This window comes from Canis lupus, chromosome 16 (genome assembly GCF_011100685.1).
Source record: "Canis lupus familiaris isolate Mischka breed German Shepherd chromosome 16, alternate assembly UU_Cfam_GSD_1.0, whole genome shotgun sequence".
In the NCBI taxonomy this organism is placed as follows: domain Eukaryota; kingdom Metazoa; phylum Chordata; class Mammalia; order Carnivora; family Canidae; genus Canis; species Canis lupus.
The window spans coordinates 22,287,515-22,306,644 of record NC_049237.1 but is presented as its reverse complement, the minus strand read 5'-3'; the positions used below and the strand labels follow the sequence as shown (position 1 = coordinate 22,306,644).

General features: G+C 38.2%; 1 protein-coding gene and 1 long non-coding RNA gene across 5 annotated transcripts in view; both read left to right on the top strand.

The window, feature by feature from the left end:
• PSD3 (pleckstrin and Sec7 domain containing 3) overlaps positions 1 to 19,130 on the top strand; it is a 594,054-nt gene that overhangs the window by 351,937 nt on the left and 222,987 nt on the right. The window lies entirely within an intron of this gene.
• Positions 7,956 to 18,000, top strand: LOC119869591. Its single transcript, XR_005371409.1, has 2 exons — positions 7,956 to 8,093; positions 17,583 to 18,000. It is a non-coding gene; the product is annotated as an uncharacterized LOC119869591 (long non-coding RNA).

The window sequence follows — 19,130 nt, the reverse complement described above, 5'->3', positions numbered from 1 at the left end:
CTATTTCAGAATAAATTGTACTCCTGAATTTTCTTCAATATTTTTCTGAACCCTTCAGGAGTTTACTTGAAGGTAAACCCATACCAATCCAACCTCCCACCTGGACCTTCTACCCATGGAAATGACTTTCTAAAGCTCCAGATCACAACTTTGATATTTCAGGAATTTGAATGTTCCTAACACTCTGTGTTCCATTCTTTCCTTTGGTTGGAATTTCTTATTAAGAAGTTAAAATAGTATCCATGTAGTTGGAGCAGTTTGATTTTACTGTCCTTTTGAAAATGAAAGCCACAGATAGATTTGGACACAGAAAATGTCCCCAAATAACAATTTTTGCAGTTCCTTTTTTGACTAATATAACCATGGCTAGCTACTGCTTTATGCTTTAGTTGGTTAGACTGTTGGTCCCTCTCCTTCCGGTTTATCTTTCAGATTCCATCTCATCATCGGCTTCCTCAGGGAAGCCTTCCTAGACTTCTTAAGACCAGCTCTGAACCTGTTGGAGACTCTCAAAGTACCTTGTGTTTCTTCTCACATCAGTGGCACAGTTATTGTTTTCCATTTGCTTGTGGGATTATTTAATTATCTACTAATTATTGATTCTTTGACAAATGTCCATCTCAGTGTAGACTCAGTAGAAGCAGGAACCTGTCTGGTTTTGTGACTGTTCTGTTCTTAGTGCCTAACATAGTGAATGAAGGAAATTCTAGTGGTGAACAAAATTAAGTTGGTCTTTTGTCTTGCACCATAGAGCTTATAGTTACTCTTATGTAACACTAAGTGGTGACCATTTTTGGTGACATTAAATATGACTTGAATAACTAAGGACTGATAGAAACTGATAAAGTGACCTAACCTATCAAAGCAAACGAATCAAAGAATTGGAAAATGAAATTTTGTGGTTTCTAAGGATTTTCTGAAAAAGAGACAGCAAAGAGTGGTGCTCTCTCTCTACAACTCATGTGGGTTTTTTTTGGGGAAAAAAATGAAAGTAGAGTCATGTACTTTGATTAGCATTATTTTTTACTCAGATAATAATTTGTCTTTTGTGTGAATCTCTACAAGGGCAGCAATCTCTGACCAATTTCATTACTCCCAGACACTGTGCCTGACATGTGTAAAGGACTTAGGGAATATTTGTTGAATTAACACTAAATGTTATAAAGAGATTATCGTGACTGGACTTACTGGATTAGCTTCTGGGGCAGATTATTTTCTCAGCACTTACCATCCCATCTATAATTATTGGTTTACTTCCTAGAAGAACATCTTTTATGGCTCTGAAATGATAACCATTTCAGCATTTGCATTTTGTGTGTATTTTGGGATAGAATGAAGAGTACCTTCTTGTGGCACAGAAAGAAGAATTTATAGTGTCTCAGGTATACATGATAGGTTTTTCTAGCATCCTAGAAGGCCTAAGCTGAGCATGACAGTGTTCTAGAAAATTGTGTTATGAACACGTGAATGAAGTCTTCCTTCTGTACTTTCCTGTACTTCTAAATAGCGTATTTAATATTTGACCCTTATCTAAATGTTTTACATCACTGGATTTGGTTTTATGATGGAAAAATGATAGGTTTTTTTTCAAGTTTGGAACTATTACATGCTTACAGGGTGTCTTCCCCCCTCAAGAATGTTATTTAATTTTAAATGTAAGAAGGTTCTATTTAAAGATTTTTTTTCCCCATCCTGTTGCTTTGTATGAGGAACAGATGGAACTAAAGCATGTGATAATAGAGGCAAGATTGAGGGCTGCTAGAGTGAGGCAGTGTGCCTTCATAGGTTGAACAAGTCATAGGGATTTTGACTTCAAACTGCCAATTGCAGAAGACAATTGGTTATTCCTTAAAATTAGACTTTTTAGATGATGAATTATGACCCAAAGAAACCTGTAGCCCCACTGCTAGACAGAACTTTTCACTTTTGTGCAGGGCTGAGATATGTAAAGATAAGCATGGTCAGACCTTTAGGAAAAGGGACAGTGGACAAAGGAAAGAGACTTGCTTGTTAGGCTGAGACTGAAGGATAGAGGGACTAGAGAATAGGTTCAGTGTCTGTTAGTGGATGGTGTGTCTGGTCCATTAAAGTAGTAGATTGGTGACACATGGCAATAGAGCTCAAGTTCAAACTGTCAGCACAGATGTCAGGCAGGTGAGCCTGCACGAGGCCTTGTGTGGTCAGACCACCTGTGGATCAGGATCGAGTCCTGGGGTGTAGAGCTCTAGAAGAATCTAGGCTATGGGTCCCCAGATAGGAAAAGTATCAGTATTATAGGAAAGCCTGAAAGAAGACAGGAAAATAAAGCAGGGAATAAGTTTTTATCTAATGTATCTATTACTTCAAAATCATTTGTTGTTTTTATGTACTCTCAGCAGTCACAATAAAGTAGACATTGTCCTCTAGAAGATTAACTAATTTTGCAATCATGTTGCTGTATGGAAAGGAATAGGACCCAGAGAATGGGAGCATGCATACCTCATTCTTGCCCCATCAGGAACAGGAGGCTGTCACACATTTTCTTGGACCCTAAGACTAGTTCCTAAGCTATTGGTGGAGTTGATTTTTCAGGTCTTCCCTGCAGTTATTGTATGAGTGGCTGGCGTCCATTTTACTTTTAGAGTCAATCTTCCTGTAGTGAAGTTTCCATTTCCGGGTAACCATTTTAAGCCTTACTGCAATCTGAAAAAATGTGTGGCCCTAGAATCCTTAGCTTTCAAGAAACAAACAACACAGGAGAAAAACAGCCTCTGTTAGAAATTAGGAAACCTGGACACAAGTCTCAGTTCTGTCACTTATTAGTTAGGAGATCCTAAACAAGTCACTTCATGTTTCTGGGTCTCAGAAGCCTTCACTGGTGAAGTGAAGAGATCGAAGGTGATTATTTCTAAGGTCCCTTGTAGCTCTCTACCAATGAGCTGAAATCCAAATGAATGACCTAGAAGACAACCACTCATTAGCACCTTTATGACAGTAACACTAGCACCAGTATTAAATATGTGGGGCCACATGATAGTCATGGCCAGAGAGGCTCAGTGAGCACCTGACTCCCAGATGAACATTCTGTCACTTTACTCTCTTTTTAAAAAGACAGTGTGTTCTAAAGAACCGAGGGAAAGCCTCGAGAACTTTTTATATTAAGTGAATGTTACATCCACCACTCTGCTCTAAAAATAAAGTGAGCTGGTTTCATTTCCTCCTGCCAGATCACACGTCTCTCCCCACCCCCAGCCCTTCTATGTATCATGTCAATAATTTTACCTCTGGACAGTGGGTATTTAGAATTTATACCACTTTGGCTTATCTCCAGTTGTCTCTTCATAATTCAGTCTTTATCTTTTTCTGCTCGTGATTCCATGACATTTTCCTAGAAGGGAAAGAAGTGTCTACGTAGATACCATTGATGCTGTCTTCTCTATTTCATTTGGGGCCTACAGTCTTAAGTTCATTGATATTTCAAAGTATTTACCATTATAATTATGGTAATAGACTTTCCTGTTTTTTCTGACTTTTACCCCCAATGGGCTATGAGCTACCTAAAGTTAGGGGCCTCGTACTGGTGTTGTATATATCCCTAGCACCTGGTATCTAGTTGGCACACATGAACAAGGCATTAAATTGGATTAGTTTCTCTGGAACTCTGCCTGTGGAAAGGCTTAGGGAGTTTTTCTGTTACCCATTAACTGGGACACTTTTTTAGCAGCCTTTTAGGGTTTAGTATCCTAAGTCAGAGAAAGCATCAGGAGGTGAAGTGCTAATTTTCAGACTTCCAGTTAATTAATTTGTATAATTAAATTTCCCTTACCCTTTTTATTTCATGTGGAAGTGACTTTTATTTTCTATGAAAGCTTTTATGTAAAGTTATTTTAACTTCTAAATAGCTGGTGCTCTCTAGGAGGCCTGCCTTTATTTTATAGCAAGCAGGCTCTCTGTGCACTGGCTGGCTAAAGTCTAAGGACAGTCAAGCCCACTCAGAGCAGGATGGGGCAGGACAGGGCCATCCAATAAGTCTCTGAAGTGATTCATACTGATTCTAGTTGTGAACCCCATAAATACCTAATCATGATGACAATGAGGGATATGAAATAAATGTAGGAAAAGGAAAATAAGACCTGTTCAGAAAACAATTAGAAAACCATATGGTTTAAATATTATTTAAGATGTAGAATATTACAGGCAGATTCACAACATCCCTTTTTTTTTTCAAGGATTTTTAAAATTAATTATTTGTTTATTTATTTGACACAGAGAGCACAAGCAGGGGGAGCGGTAGACAGAGGAAGAGGGAGATGGGCTGAACAGGGTGCCCGATGCAGAGCTGAATACAAGGACTCTAGGATCATGACCTGAGCTGAAGGCAGGTGCTTAACTGACTGAGTCACCCAGGTGCCCATAACTGCATCCTTATTTATGATAGTAAAGACTGTAAAGTAAATGTCCAATAAGATGATTCTGATAACATATGATACCTCACCACACTGGAATACTATGCAGCTATTAACAAGAATAAGGTAGCTTTGTGTTGATGTAGAAAGATCTTGAAAAGAGAAAAAAGCAAGAAACTAAAAGAATATATGCCATGCTTTCATTTATAGCCCATAAGAAGGAGAAAAAGCCCAACATACACTCTCACAGTGTATGTGGATGGATTATCTCTGGAGGGGTGCACAGGAAACTGGCAATAGTGCTTTTTTCTGGGGAGAGGACTGGGAAACTGGTGTGGGAGGGAACTTAAATTTCACTGCATACTCTTTTGTACCATTAGGAAATAAATTGTGTATTAAATATATTCATTTTTCAGAAAAAAGTTATGATGAATTTTCTTAGAAAGTTTAACAACATGAAATGCAGTAGAGAAGCAAAGCTTATTGTGTATTTAAGGAGTTTAATTATTCAACAAACAGTCCTTGAACTCCTGCTCTCTACCAGGTACTGTTGTCGGCTCAGAGGGGCCGATGACTTCAGACAGGAATGAGCATTATAAAGACCAGAAGATAGAGGTTACAGTTGAGAACAAGAGGGGTGGAGAGTGGGGCTCTTTTAGGAAGGGTGACAGAGAAAGTCTCCTGGAACGAGTAGCGGCTGAGCTCAACCCTGAATGATGAGAACCCAGCTATGTGGAGGATCAGGGTGGGGCAACAGAGTTCCAGGTGGGAGGACAGCAAATAGGAAGTGACTCAGGAAAGCTACAGTAAGGAAATGAGCTTGCATTTTATATGTGGGTTTAGTGAAAGCTACAGTCCAGTGCATGAAACTGGAATGGAGAGACAGTCCTGACTGAAGGAGAGAGTGTATTGGGAAGTGGTGGGAATTAAGCTTAGGTCAGTAGGATGAGGCCCACACCACTAGTCATGAGTGCTAGGGGTCCTGCCAGCTTCTCCACATACCTATTGGTGGACATGCTCAGATAGGTATCATCTGTTGTTAATTCGTAGAGTACTAGCAGCGTTGCAGTGGTTCTCTTCACTCTGTCCAGATAGAAGTTTGGAACAGAAAATATAGGGGAAGTAAAGGGAAGGAATTTTCCCTCCCTGACTTGCAGAAAGATTTATTCTAGGCTTAAAAAGGAAGGGGCCAATGTAGACAGCCATAGTTTGTGGAAGACTGTATGGTTGGTGGCATGATCCCGAACTGAACTCTCTCATCTATAAAATGGTAGGGATTGTAATGTGACGTCAACCCACTTCACAAAATTGCCAAATTGCAATCAAAACGAGATAACAAATGTTGCTTCTATAAAGTGTTAACAGATGAAAATTGTTATTAATAATGACATTACAGGAATAATAGTGCCATTTGGGCAGTCTGTGGGTAGAAAGAGAATATTTCTGCTAAACAGAAATCAAGTTGTATGTCACAATCCATTTCTGTACATACTAACACGTGGTTTTCATTCTTTTTATGTAACCTTTTTGGTGGAGAAAAGGAAATTCAGTTCATCAGGAAACAAGTTTTAACTCCTTATTATAGTGACTAGCAAATATCCAAAAGACATATTTCTTTTAAACCAGTATTCTGTTTTATAACCATGCTGAGGCAGGGGCTTTTGTCTTTTACAAAGTACTTTTTGAATTTTTATCTTGCCTCTGCTGTTAGTTCCTTCATGGGTTCTACCTCAGGCTTACTTGTGTTAAATGAAGATATGTTCCTATATAAACATCATGCATATTTTAAATCTGAATTATGCATATTTTAAATGATCAACTTTATCATAATGTTATAGCACTTCTTTTTATGTCTTTGGAACATGCTTTGTAATATGTAAAGCTGCTGCATTTTTGTTTTTGTTTTTATTCTTTAATTTAAAGAACAGTTATGCAATCGCTTAAGATTACCTGAGAAAAGAGGAAAAATCAACTGCATAGTAACCAAAAAGATGTTATAGACTCTGAAATGGATTCTTAGAGGAGATCCCCAAGATCTTCTAAAAAGCTATCATCTATTATTATTTTAGACAAAATTCTATCAAAAATAAATTTCTTTTTCTTTTTTTTTTTTGTTTATAACAGAGTTGAAGTATCAAGTGCCTTCAGAGATAAAAGATGGAAAGTAAAGAAGTCTAGAGGAGGGTGGGAGGAAGCCCCTGACCTGAGGGTGAAACAAAACCCCAAGTCCAAATATCACTTTGCCTGGGCTGATTGACAGTGGATAAAATGGCCTGGACACCATTGGTGTTCTTAAGTGGTGGTTAAGTTCTGTGCTTTACCACGTACTACGTACAAAATTTATAATCCTGAGTCATCGAGGGAGAGTTCAGACTTGAGGATTGGATCAATTGAGGCCCCACTCTCTTCCTAGATTGGCATTTTACAAACTATTTTAAAATTTTTAAATTTGTATTAATACTAAAGCTTCTTTTATCTGGAGGTTATCTGGCTGACACTCTTTCTACTCCTGAGAGGCCAGATAAGTGAGACATTGTATTCCTGAGTGTTATACTCGAAACTGACTCTGTGTGTCAGGAACGGAAATTATTTGGTCTTCTAATAAACTCCAATTTGTAATTCTTACTCAGAAGGTTGTATGTGCTATTTACACTGACAAGCATTTACAGCTATTGGAAAAACTTACTTCTTTTTATTGATTGGAATCGGTTTTATTGCTCTTATTCTAAACCATATTTAAAATTAACATGCGAACTGACTTTTTAGTGTGATAGGAAGGTAGCATAACCTTTTTTTATTCTGGATTTTTCATACAATGTGACACAATTCCTGTCTAAATATATGACTAAGTACTCTAAGGTCATAATAAACATTTAATTCTTCAGAAGGCTATACAGTTTAAATGACTGTTAAATAATCTGTGGCCTGGAGAAAGAGGAAAATGAATGATCTTTGGAGATGCCTTTGTGGCTACCACCCTTTTCCTAGCCCATAACTCATGAGCCTTTTGATTTCCATCCTTATTCCCCCCTCCTTTTGGAGATTTATCTCTGTTCCCACCCCACATGGTGCCTAGCAGGTTACTTGAGACTTTTATTTGTGCTATCTTTATTTTGTTGTTGACATTAATGAGCTTGCTGCACAATATCACAAGAGAAACGGTGTTGCTATTTGGAATGTTAATGAATAGCTTGCCTGGCCAGTTGCCATTTGTTCCAGCGTGTGAATATGGAGCGTGCATGCGCGTGCGTGTGCGTGTGTGTGTGTGTGTGTGTGTGTGTAAAAGAGAGGCGAGTAGCAGGGGTGGGATTGCATTTTTTTCCTCTTCGCAGCCAGTGACGTGAGCCGTGCCTGGAACAATCAGACTCGCTGCAAACAGGGTTGTTGAAGATGCTGGGGGAGGCAGCCTGGTGTTTCTTAAGCTAACGCAGATCTCGGCTCTCGGAGCTGCTCAGGCACAACCGGACGGAGTTCCTTCAGCATAGAGCCTTTCAGCGGTTGGAAAGTGCCTTTCTATTTCTCCCAACCTCCTTCCCGTCAACCTGCAACATGATTGGCGTGAACAGTGTTCAGAGTACCAGCAAGGTGCGGGTGAGGACCTCAGGTTCCGTGAAATACTCCCGGGAGGATTCTATCCGGCGGCAGTCCCACCGGTCAAAGTCTATGAAAATTTCTAACTCCTCAGAGTTTTCAGCTAAGGATACCAAGGTAAAGAAATACCATGTTAAACTGCATTGACAATTTGATAGTCTTGCCAGTGTTGAATGTGCAGTGACAGAATGGGAGAGTAAGGTGTATAGAATGGTTCTAAGACAATCAGGTGAGATCAGTTGACAGGGGTGGTATCTGAACTCCAGATAGGAAGATTGTGGCTGCATGGGTCAGTTTTGTAAAGAGCCCATTTGTGGAAGAGAGAAGGTGAGGCAATGCTCAAAATGAGATGACTGTGAGAAAGTGTTGGTTGGCACATCGATCTTGTTTTTAGTCTCAGAAAGGTTGCCTTGACAGATGATTTGCCAGTGCAGTGTATTTTTAGAACATCAGGAATACAGAGACATTGTGTATGATTTTAGCATTCAGTTAGTCCCCTTGCTTCCCCTTCTCTGCTCTGCCCACAGTATATGGAGCTGAGGTACAATAGCAACCTGGTCTTACTAAACTACATTCTTGCCTTGTACAGAGGCATTAGCCTGAGGTATATGTAATCGGGAAGATTTTCTTCTTTCATTTTTCTTACACGTGTGTTGGCTGTGCTGCCATTAATTGCTTGTCTTTTTGTGATTGTCTGTAGGATGATATTATCTCTGTTCATATGAAATATGAAGGGAGTGATTACGTAGTGAAATGGGCATTTACTACATGCAACATATTCTTGAGATCTTCCCACCACCATCTGTGTGAGCAGGGTACTCAGAAACACTCCCACTCCACAGGTTTAAAAATGGAATCATAGAATCATAGGATCATAGAACTCTAAGGCTGGAGATGTAGATGATTATGATGGAGATTTCGGAGGTATGAAAATGCACAGAAAAAGCCTCAGAAGGTAGATCTCCGTGTCCTTTCAGTCTTTTCACAAGTCGTATATCCAGACCCCCGGAGAGTGACATTAGGCTTTCACAACCTCCCACCTTTCACCTTCCCGGTCCCCTTCTATGGCATTTATATTATTGAAAGCCTTTGGCAATATCAGATTCCTTTCAAAGAATGGCAGGGGTGAGGAATTGGGGTGGGGGGTGCAGAATACCTTAATGTGACTTTAAGAAACATGTTGGCTTTCTAGCCACCCGCCACCCCCTTAGATCATGACACAGTGGGATGTAACCCACTGTGGTTATTAGCATTAACAAATTTTCTAGCCAGAACGTCTTCAAATATAGCTCTTTCCCCTTCGGTATTTTTTTTTTTAAAGCTGTAGCTTTGGGGAGAAACGTGTCTTCACGTGTCCTGTTCACATGTAATCTTCACCGTCCTGTCATTGGGACCCACACAGTGATGTATCGGTCTCTGTTGAGACTGCCGTGAGACCTCCTGTGGTGTCATGACTACTGTGTCATGCTATGATAGACCTGGATGGCTTATTATACTGTTAAATAACTAAATGTATGTAAGCATATGTATGATTCTCAACATGGCTTTAACATTAGCTTCTACTAGGAATGCTAAGAAGCATCTTTTAGATTTTGTTTTAACATGAATTTTACCCTACAGTATTCAGTCAGAGACTTTGGGAAATTAACAGATCATCATCATCTACCACCAATCCTGATGGTAATGTGAGCATTATAATATTAGTCTGTTTGCCCAGAATTATGGCTGTATACTGTAATTAATGTTGGAATCTAGCATAGATGTGAGAGGAAAAGACTTTCTACTGTCTTCTCTGTTTGTTACACAGTATAGGTTTTCTTATTTGACATTGCATCTGTGCAAGAGAAAGCCAAGAATTTTTTTTTTTTAATAACACAAACATTACAAGGAGTGAACAGTATAAAAGACCCCTGGTAGAATTGTAATCAATATGTCATCATATAATACTTCGGAAATGATAGTCAAATTTTTTTAATTATATTTTTTAAACATTTGTGGTCTTAAGTTCTAGAGTGCATATTTAAGAATGTAATTCAAGTCCCCAATATCTCACAAGAGATATTTTTGTAGGATTATGTAGTCTTTTAAAACTGAACACCAGGAGCTAATAGAAAATCACTAGAACAGGAAATTAGATAGATTGAACTTCATCTTTCACTAGCGATTTTTACTGCCTAAATGAAGTTAACTGAGTAACACTAAAGATAGTACCCTAAATACAGGGGAATTGAATTGTATTATAGTTGCATAAATACATATCAACACATATTTCTATCCACAGTGTACACATTTTACTCTGGGGGGTTAATAATCAATTCTTGTTCACTGGTAGTACTTTGTTAGCACTCAAATTAGTGTTTCTTCCTGCTAACCATGTAAATAACACTCTTTAATTATCTGACTTTTTATACAAAATAAAAGAGATCTACTCCAATGATTAGAAAAAATTTCTCCCCTAATCCCTTCCAAAAATTTGGTAAGGTGTTTGTGATATATGCTCCTGGGATTTAATTTTCTCTCTCTGGAACTCTGGTTCTTTCTAGAATAGGGATATCAAATGTCCTTTGTAGAGAGTTGGAATTGGAACATGTTTTGTATTCCTTAAAAGCTTTCATTTTTCATGTTTGTAACTTCTGTTTTGTTGTTTATTGAAAACCTAATGGTTTAATGTAAATTTGATTCAACGGTTTTCCTCCCTTTTTATCTAGTTTATTCATATTTGTTCTTCATTTGAAGTCTTAAAGGACTTCTGAAAGGATTAGGTATTTTTGCCTTTGATTTTAGCAAAATATCTTAAAAGCTTCCCTTGATCTAATCATTTTAAATTAAGAAAATTGAATTTTCTAATCTTTTGTGGTTAATTTTGACATAGTCTGAAGAATGTTATTTGTACTACCAAAACACAGTCTATATGTTATTTTCTTTGAAACTTGATTTTCTGTATGGTCTTTTTCTTTTTTCTTCAAGGTATTTTAAACTATTCTTTAGACCTCTGGATAGAATGTGGCTTTGTCCTTTTCTAGGTAACATTGCTTATATCAAGTTCTGAAGCAGATAAAATGGATAGGACACATGTTCAGTATGTTTTAGAAGACTATGCATTTTTGTGGAGGACGCAGTCAATGTTCAAATGTATTAATAAGTCTTACTTTGACTTAAGCTGTTTATCACAAGGGTCTGTCATTGGAAGAGTTACCAGTGAGGCTCCTGGCCATGAGGGGGCAGTGCAGACCTTCCTGCTGTCAGGTCCAGCTGGTTGCTATGACTTTGACAGAAGTAACGTTTTGGAATCAATTTCTTAACAGGCAAGTGCTCGAGAATTTGGTGTGTGTAGTATAAGATATGTTGAGTAGGCCTCAATTCTGCCAGGAATTTTCACAGGTCTCCCTTGGATTTAGTTATACCTCAAATATAAATTATTTTGTTATTCCTTATTTTTTAACTTGAGTAAGTCAATTACAAGTTTAAAACATAAGTCTGTAAAAGTTGATATTGATAAGATCACTTATTTACTTCATCTCTTGCCGGACTGCAGGGAGCCCAGCAGGGAGCCTGCTTCTCCTTCTGCCTGTGTCTCTGTGTCTCTCTGTGTCTCTCTGTGTCTTTCATGAATAAATAAATAAATAAAATCATTAAAAAAAAACCCCAAAACCTGGTACTTTGGATAGTGCAAAATGGAAGAAGTTGGCCATTTGCTGTCTGTGCCAGGGTGTTGCATCCTGGTGTTCCCTATAATTAACACTGTGTGCCTAGACAGATACTTCTCCCTAGGACTCATCCATAAAATGCAGGGGTTGATAGAATGATAGCTTTGTTCTGAGCAATGTTAATTTTAGAAATCTTGCGGGGGCTGATGGGGGTTATTTCCTCTCTAAAAGGAACCTAAAGACTGAGCTAGATTCAGGGAAGATGAGTTTTATATGTATTTGGATAAAACTCTTCCTGTGCTAGGAGATGTTAACCATAAACATGTAAGTGCCTAATTCATTGCTTTGTAAAACATGTTGCGGTTGTGGTGAAAGACCCCATCAACTCTATTCTCTCCATCCTGCATAAGCTTGCCTGTTATTTCTTTACATTGTTAGGTAAATGTTACTCATTTCCCCTTCTGTGAATCAAATCTATACGACAAGGGAACCTTAAAGATACCACTACAATGCCCATTGCAATCCAAAGTTTTTCATGAGAGGTTTGCAGATTGTTGTCTTTCTCTACTAGATCCCTTTTGTGCTTTAGATTAAGGCTAAAGCCTGGGAAGGAGATTCTGGTCAAATGGATCATTTATATCTGTCTTTTTAAAAATGTATATCTCATACATTATGGGAAAAATCCTTAGTCATAATTTGAAAAATTTCGTGCAAATGTCTGTTTATATATATTTTATTATTAAATGGAAGCAGAACATCTTTTAATCTTGTAAATTCATCCCTACTTGGATCCTTTCAGAAGGACAGGAGATTTAAACAATTGGGATCAGAATTCAAGAACATCTCTCTGTACTAGTTATAACTCTGGCACTTGAGAAAATTAGAGAGCAAGTGTTTTTTACAAAACAAATCTGATAGTGTAAAGATAAAAATAATTTTATCTCCAGAACTCTGTGCTTTTCTTTCATTGGCTCTACACTAGAGTCACTTCTTGTATTTCAAGAAGTTACACTTTTCCTTCAGATGTGATTCTACTAGACTAACAAATTTTGATGTTCTAAAGTGGTCTTTACCCAAAGGAGGTGTTAGGAAGAGACCTGGCTCCTTCTGGAAGATATTTCTGCAGACTATATTATTATCAATAGCCGTTTAACTCTCCTATGACTTTAGTCAGCCTTGCCTCCAAATAGAAGCTTGTACTACTTTTGGGTTTATTTTGAAATAATAAAGCTAGCAAAGTGATACTGGTTTTTGTTGTTGGTTTGGGTTTTTTTTCTATTTTCGTTTAAGCCCTAACCCTACCTCCCACCACCACCAGCTTGTTTCTGAGTTTCTCAGCTCTTGCCAGTACTTTCATGTAAATTAATATTTTTCCCTTAGATAATACAAATTATTTGAGTGTTGAGCAAACTGTGCTCCTGATAAAATGACCCTTGTTGACCCTTGAATATAATTAAAAGCAGATCTTATCATTTACTCATTTTTCACTTGATTAAAGTGCCAGTAGAGTTGTGCTTGATTTGAGTGTCTCTAAAATAATTCCCAGTGTCATACTGTGTTCTTGATCTGCTACCTCATGCCTTTCTATTTGAACACATTCTTCCAGTGATGGTACTCTAAAGCAGGTGTTTCAGGGTTTCCATGTAGTATTTGGACATTGTAAGGAAATTGCTGGCCCATGCCATCATTCTTGGCAAGTAGTATAATACCCTTGTCAGAATCAAGGAAAAGGAAAAAAAAAATCTATCAAATATTAAGATCAGAGTTCAGGGAGGAAAAAAGAATCCTCTCATTTTTAAGAGTTTTTGAAGCTTGAGGGAACTTAGTAGCATCGTGATAACCTGAACTTAACCATCTGGGAGCTCTTGTGTGGGAATATGCATGGTGACCAGATGTCCTGATTTCCCAGGATGATGCCTTTCCTTTATTTATCCTGTTATTAGATCATGCCTGGTTGCCTGGTTTATAATTTAGAGATTGCATTCAGTTTAGGGACTAATAGATTTTTGGAAAATATTTCTATTTACTCATCCATAGTGATACAGAAACCATGAGGAGCTGGGCAGGGTGGCTCCTCCTCAGTCATTTATCATGGGATTTTCTATTTTATCTTTGATCTTAATTAAGATTTTGGAGCATTATCTTATTCTTTAAGCACATCACTTTTCATTGCTTTTTAAAAGCCAATCTTTCACATTCTGATGGTACAACATTTGGTTTATTTGTGCATATAGGTCATCTGATCTTTGTGGAATTTGTTTTTCTAGGTAGATTACTTAGAGTGCTTCATGTCAAAAATTTTAAGAAAGTACTGGCTGAAACTCAATTTTTATAGTCTGACTCATCTCATAACATAACACTGGTTGTAGCCTACAGTTAAGTGTTGGAAGGCAGGATGATACCCAAGGCACTGGAGTCATTAATATACTTACTCATCACCAGATTCAAATCTGGCAAGCCATGCTTTTCTTTGATTCTACCAAATTAAACAATATTCTATAGCTTTTCCGGACACAATAATCCCCTTGCATCCAGGTGCAATTAGGTGGGGTCAGTTTCCACTCTGTAATTGAGAAATCCGCTGGATCATGCTGAGCTGTTTACAGCTAAATAGGAACTTCGCTAGACCCTTGGAGCTCCTAGCAGCTCATGACAAGGGAGTTCATTCCTATGGAGCTTTTTATTAGTTTTCTTCTAAGATTTCCCAGTGTAAGCAAACTAGAAGTGTTGAGGTCTAGCTAATTAAGTAGACTGAATAGGCAGACAGATACAGGAGAATGCTTTGACAGAAAAAGCTCTTTATAGGCACGTAGGATTGCTAAAATACCAGCAGTCACTGGTATATAAATCAGTGCACTGATTTATGACAATTCTCCTCAGAGTACTTTTTAAAGAACAGGTAAAATAGAAAGACTCTCCAGAATACTTTAATTATGATTGGGCAGTATTTTAAGGGAATTTTTGTATGTTTCATTAACCTCCTGTTGTGACCTCTAAGAATATTGATTAAGTGGTATTTACATACTGCAAAAGCATAACTCTTAAAAATAAAGATAATAGTATGCTTTTTTCTCCATGCCTATATAAACCTTACTAAAATGACAATAGAACTCCATAGATCTTAAAGGACACAGAATGAGACCTGATGCCCTCAAAATGTCAAAAAAAAAAATTTGAAATATGGAAAGCTTACAGACGTCAACTATTTATCACCCCAGAGAAAGCTGAAACCCAGGTGGCTGCAGGCCTGGAAGCCAAGAAAAGATGACTGATGTTTCCCCATAGAACACAAGGAAAGTCTAGGAATTGGATGCACTGGTTACATCTAAGGGCAGTGGGTCAAAACAAGAAGACCCTTTAAAGGTTCTAAATTAATAACTAGACACTATCAATGCCCTCCCTACTTTGTAGAGTCGAATGACCTTACTCTCCTCATCTTCTGCAACTCCTGTCTTAGAAGATTAGCCCAAAAGCTTTGGACATAGGAATTCAGGCTTAGTTGAGGCCAATAATAGTGAGATTCCAACATTGAAAATAGCAAATTTAAGGGTAAAGTACACACATTTCACAGTGGGTAGACTCTTCCCTTTCTCCTCATTCATGTACTTTTTCTTAGGTACTTGAAGAATAGGAGGTTTGTATCCAGTAAACAGGAAATCTAATAGCAAAGAGGCAGAGGAAAACCTCAGGATGATAATAAAGGGAAACCTTAGAACATCAACTATGCAGGAGATAGAAACCAACCAGTTTTGAGTGGGAGAATAGAGGTTTCCAAGGATGCTTCCAACAATGTCACTGAGAAAATATGTGAAATGTTGGACCATATGGAGGAGGAGAGTCACGGTTCTTTTGGAGATTGTGGAGGTGAATTAGACATAGGCTTTTGAAAATGAAGTAAACAACAAAATCAGGTAATAACTCCAGAGAAAACAAAAAGGTCACAACAAAACAAATGAAACAGTGCATACATAGCTCAGGGGTGGATTATATCTGAGCAGTCATAATAATGTAAGCACTGAAAATGGATGTAGTGCTAAATTGTGATTGTGATATAATTATAGTGAAAGGATTAGAGGTGCAAGAGGGGAGAGAGAGTGAGAGTCAGCTGTGTGTATGTGTGAGTGAGAAAGAGGGAGAGAGATAAGTGCCCCTTTTTCCACAAATCAATAGGTGAAAGTCAATAGGTCATACTGAAAATACAAAAAACCAAAAGGAATTGAAAGAGATTATTTCTGGGCAGCAAGAATCAGAGGTAAATCAAGGGATTGTTATATTCATTATATGCCTCTTAGTAATTGTTTTATTATAAAAATTACAGACATGTGTTGCCTTGTTAAGCTTTTTAAAATGAATAGAAAATAGCAAACACACACACACACACACACACACACACACAGGACTAGAATATTTTCCAGTGAATAAAATGGTTCCTGTAGAAAGGCTAGAGGAGGAGTTGGCAACAGAGTAGGACACTGGGCTTGCCTCATCCCATGAATATAACTAGATAACTATCAAATCATCCTAAATGCCCCAGAAATCAATCTGAATACTTCACAACTAAAGTTAGAGAAGAGGACACATCAAAGAAGGTAAGAAGTGTGGATACACAGGCTGGAAGAGAAAGGGAGCATGGCTGCTGTGATAGGGAGGGAGCCACAGTCATGGAGTAAGAGGCAGATGAGCACATAGGAGAGCTCATGGGGCAAACAAATCACCATTGTAATTGGCTTGGAAAGCAAGAGGGTCCAAATTTTGTAGTTCCTGCAAACAGTGGGGCTTAAAGCCTAGAGTTTTAAAGGTCAACCTGCTTTGGCTCTGGGAGACCTCAGAGGGCATTGGGACTACTCTTGAGGAGAAGGCAAGCAAACAACCTGTGGACCTGCAGTGAGGAAACAATCTGAAGAACACCCAGGGCATAGAGTGGGGAGGTTATTTGCTCATCTCTTGGAGCTCACCCCAGAGAGAGAGCATTCACAGACAGCCTTCCAGGAAATAAGGAACTGGCACGCATTATTTCCCTTCCCTGCCTTCAGCATAAGCTCAGGCCATCTGCAGGAACCAGCACAGCACCAACACTCGCTCCCTAACTTGCTTACACCAAGCCCCACCCCCATGCTCTAGTGGAACAGCCGCTCCCAGTCTTGCCTTAGCCACAACATGTCACCCCTTCCCCCAGAAGACAGGTCCAAACCCCTGCTCACATCAATATCCTGATATGAAATTTTTTGTAGAGCCTTTTACTAGTGGAAGTGACAGATCTCATTTCACAAGCAGACAGTGCATACCTAGATAAAATGCACTGCATTCAGGCCAAGGAACAAACACTGCCCACAGCAAAAGGAGACTCCGCAGACAACTGGCCACAAGGATAAAGCCCCAAGGACACAAAAGCAGAGCACAAGCAGCACACATTGGAGACAATTCCAAGAATGCCAGAATCTAAGCAATAGGGGACGCTACACAGCAAGGCACTACAAGACCTCTTCTTCATAAGGCCATTATCCTCAAGAGCAGGAGATTATAGCTGACTTTCATAACACAGAAACAGACATAGAACCTTAAACAAAATCAGAGCACAGAGAAATTTATCCCAAATGAAAGAACAGGACAACGCCGCAGCCAGAGATCTAAGTGAAACAGATATAAGTAATATACCTGATAGAGAATTTACAGTAACGACCATAAGGATACTCACCGGACTTGAGAAGAGAGTTGAAGACATGAGTGAGACCTTTAACATGGAGGTAAGGAATAATATAGCAGAGATAAAAGGCTCAGTAATTGAAGAGTACACTTGATGAAATGAACAGCACAACGGAAGAAGCAGAGGAATGAATTAGTGACTTAGAAGACAGAGTAATGGAAATTAAGCTAACTGAAAGAGAAAAAAGAATTATGCAAAATGAAAACAGACTTAGGGAACTCAGTGACTCCATTTGTAACAACATTTGTATTATAGGAGTCCTGGAAGAAGAGAGACCAAAAGGGGAGAAGATTTATTTGAAGAAATAATAGCTGAAAACATCCCTCATCCAGGGAAGGAGACAGACATCCAGATCCAAGAGACACAGAGAACTACTATCAAAATGAACAAAAGCAGATCCTCACCAAGACATAATCAAATTGGCAAAATACAGTGATAAAACATTTTAAAAGCAGCAAGATAAAAGAAGACAGTAACTCAAAAGGAAAACACATAAGGCTAGTGGGGTATTTTTCAGCAGAAACTTTAAGAGCCAAAAGGGAGTGGCATAATATATTCCAAGTGCTGAATGGGAAAAGCCTACAGCCAAGAATAGCCATCAAGGCTATCATACAGAACAGAAAGAGATAGTTTCCCAAACAAATGAAAAATAAAAGAGGTTGTGATCACTAAATCAGCCATGCAAGAAATATGTTTTTAATTTTATTTAAATTCAAGTTACCATATACTGTAATATTAGTTTCAGGAGTAGTATTTAGTGATTGATCACTTACATATAGCACCCACTGCTCATCCCAGCAAGTACTCTGTTTAATACCCATCACCCATTTAGCCCATCCCCCCCAATCTCCCCTCTAGCCACCCTCAGTTTGTCTCTTAGCTATAGAGTCTCTTATGGTTTGCCTCCCTCTCAGTTTTTCTCTTATTTTTCCTTCCCTTCCCCTATGGTCATCTGTTTTGTTACAGAAATTCCACATGAGTGAAGTTATATAGTATTTGTCTTTCTCTGACTTATTTTACTTAGCATAATATACTCTAGGTCCATCCAGCCATGCAAGAAATATTAAAGGGGACTCTTTGGGTGTAAAGGGGACACTAAAAGTGACAGTATAAAAGTAGGAAACACAAAAGCTATAAGAATAAATACTTCTTTAAAAAAATCAGTCATGAAACCCACAAAATAAAAGTACAGAAAGTATGAAAACATAAACCTAAAGTGCAGGGAAGAGTAAAGTATGAGTTCAAACCTAAATGACCATCAACTTAATATAGATTGCTATATGCAGAAGAGGTTATATTCAAACCTAATGATAAGCATATATCAAAACCCACTAATAAACATGAAGAATAAAGAGAAAGAGATCCAAATATATCACTGAAGAGAATAAGCAACTCATGAAACAGAGAAAAGATCAGAGAAAATATTAAGAAACAATCACAAAACAAATAATAAAACAACAGTAAGTATATATCAATAATTATTTTGGTTTGTTTTATTTTTTAAGATTTTATTTATTTACTTGAGAGAGAAAGAGTGAGTGCATAGAGGAAGAGGGTGAAGCAGACCCCTGCTGATCAGGGAGCCTGATGTGGGGCTCAGTCCCTGGATTATGACCTGAGCCAAACGCAGATCTGGCTGATTGAGCTACCCAGGTGCCCCTCAATAATTACCTGGGATGTAAATGGACTAAATGCTCCAATCAAAAGACATAAGGTGACAGTGAATAAAAAAACTGATACTCATCTATATAGTGCTTACAAGAGACTCATTTCAGACTTAAAGACACCTGCAGATTGAAAGTG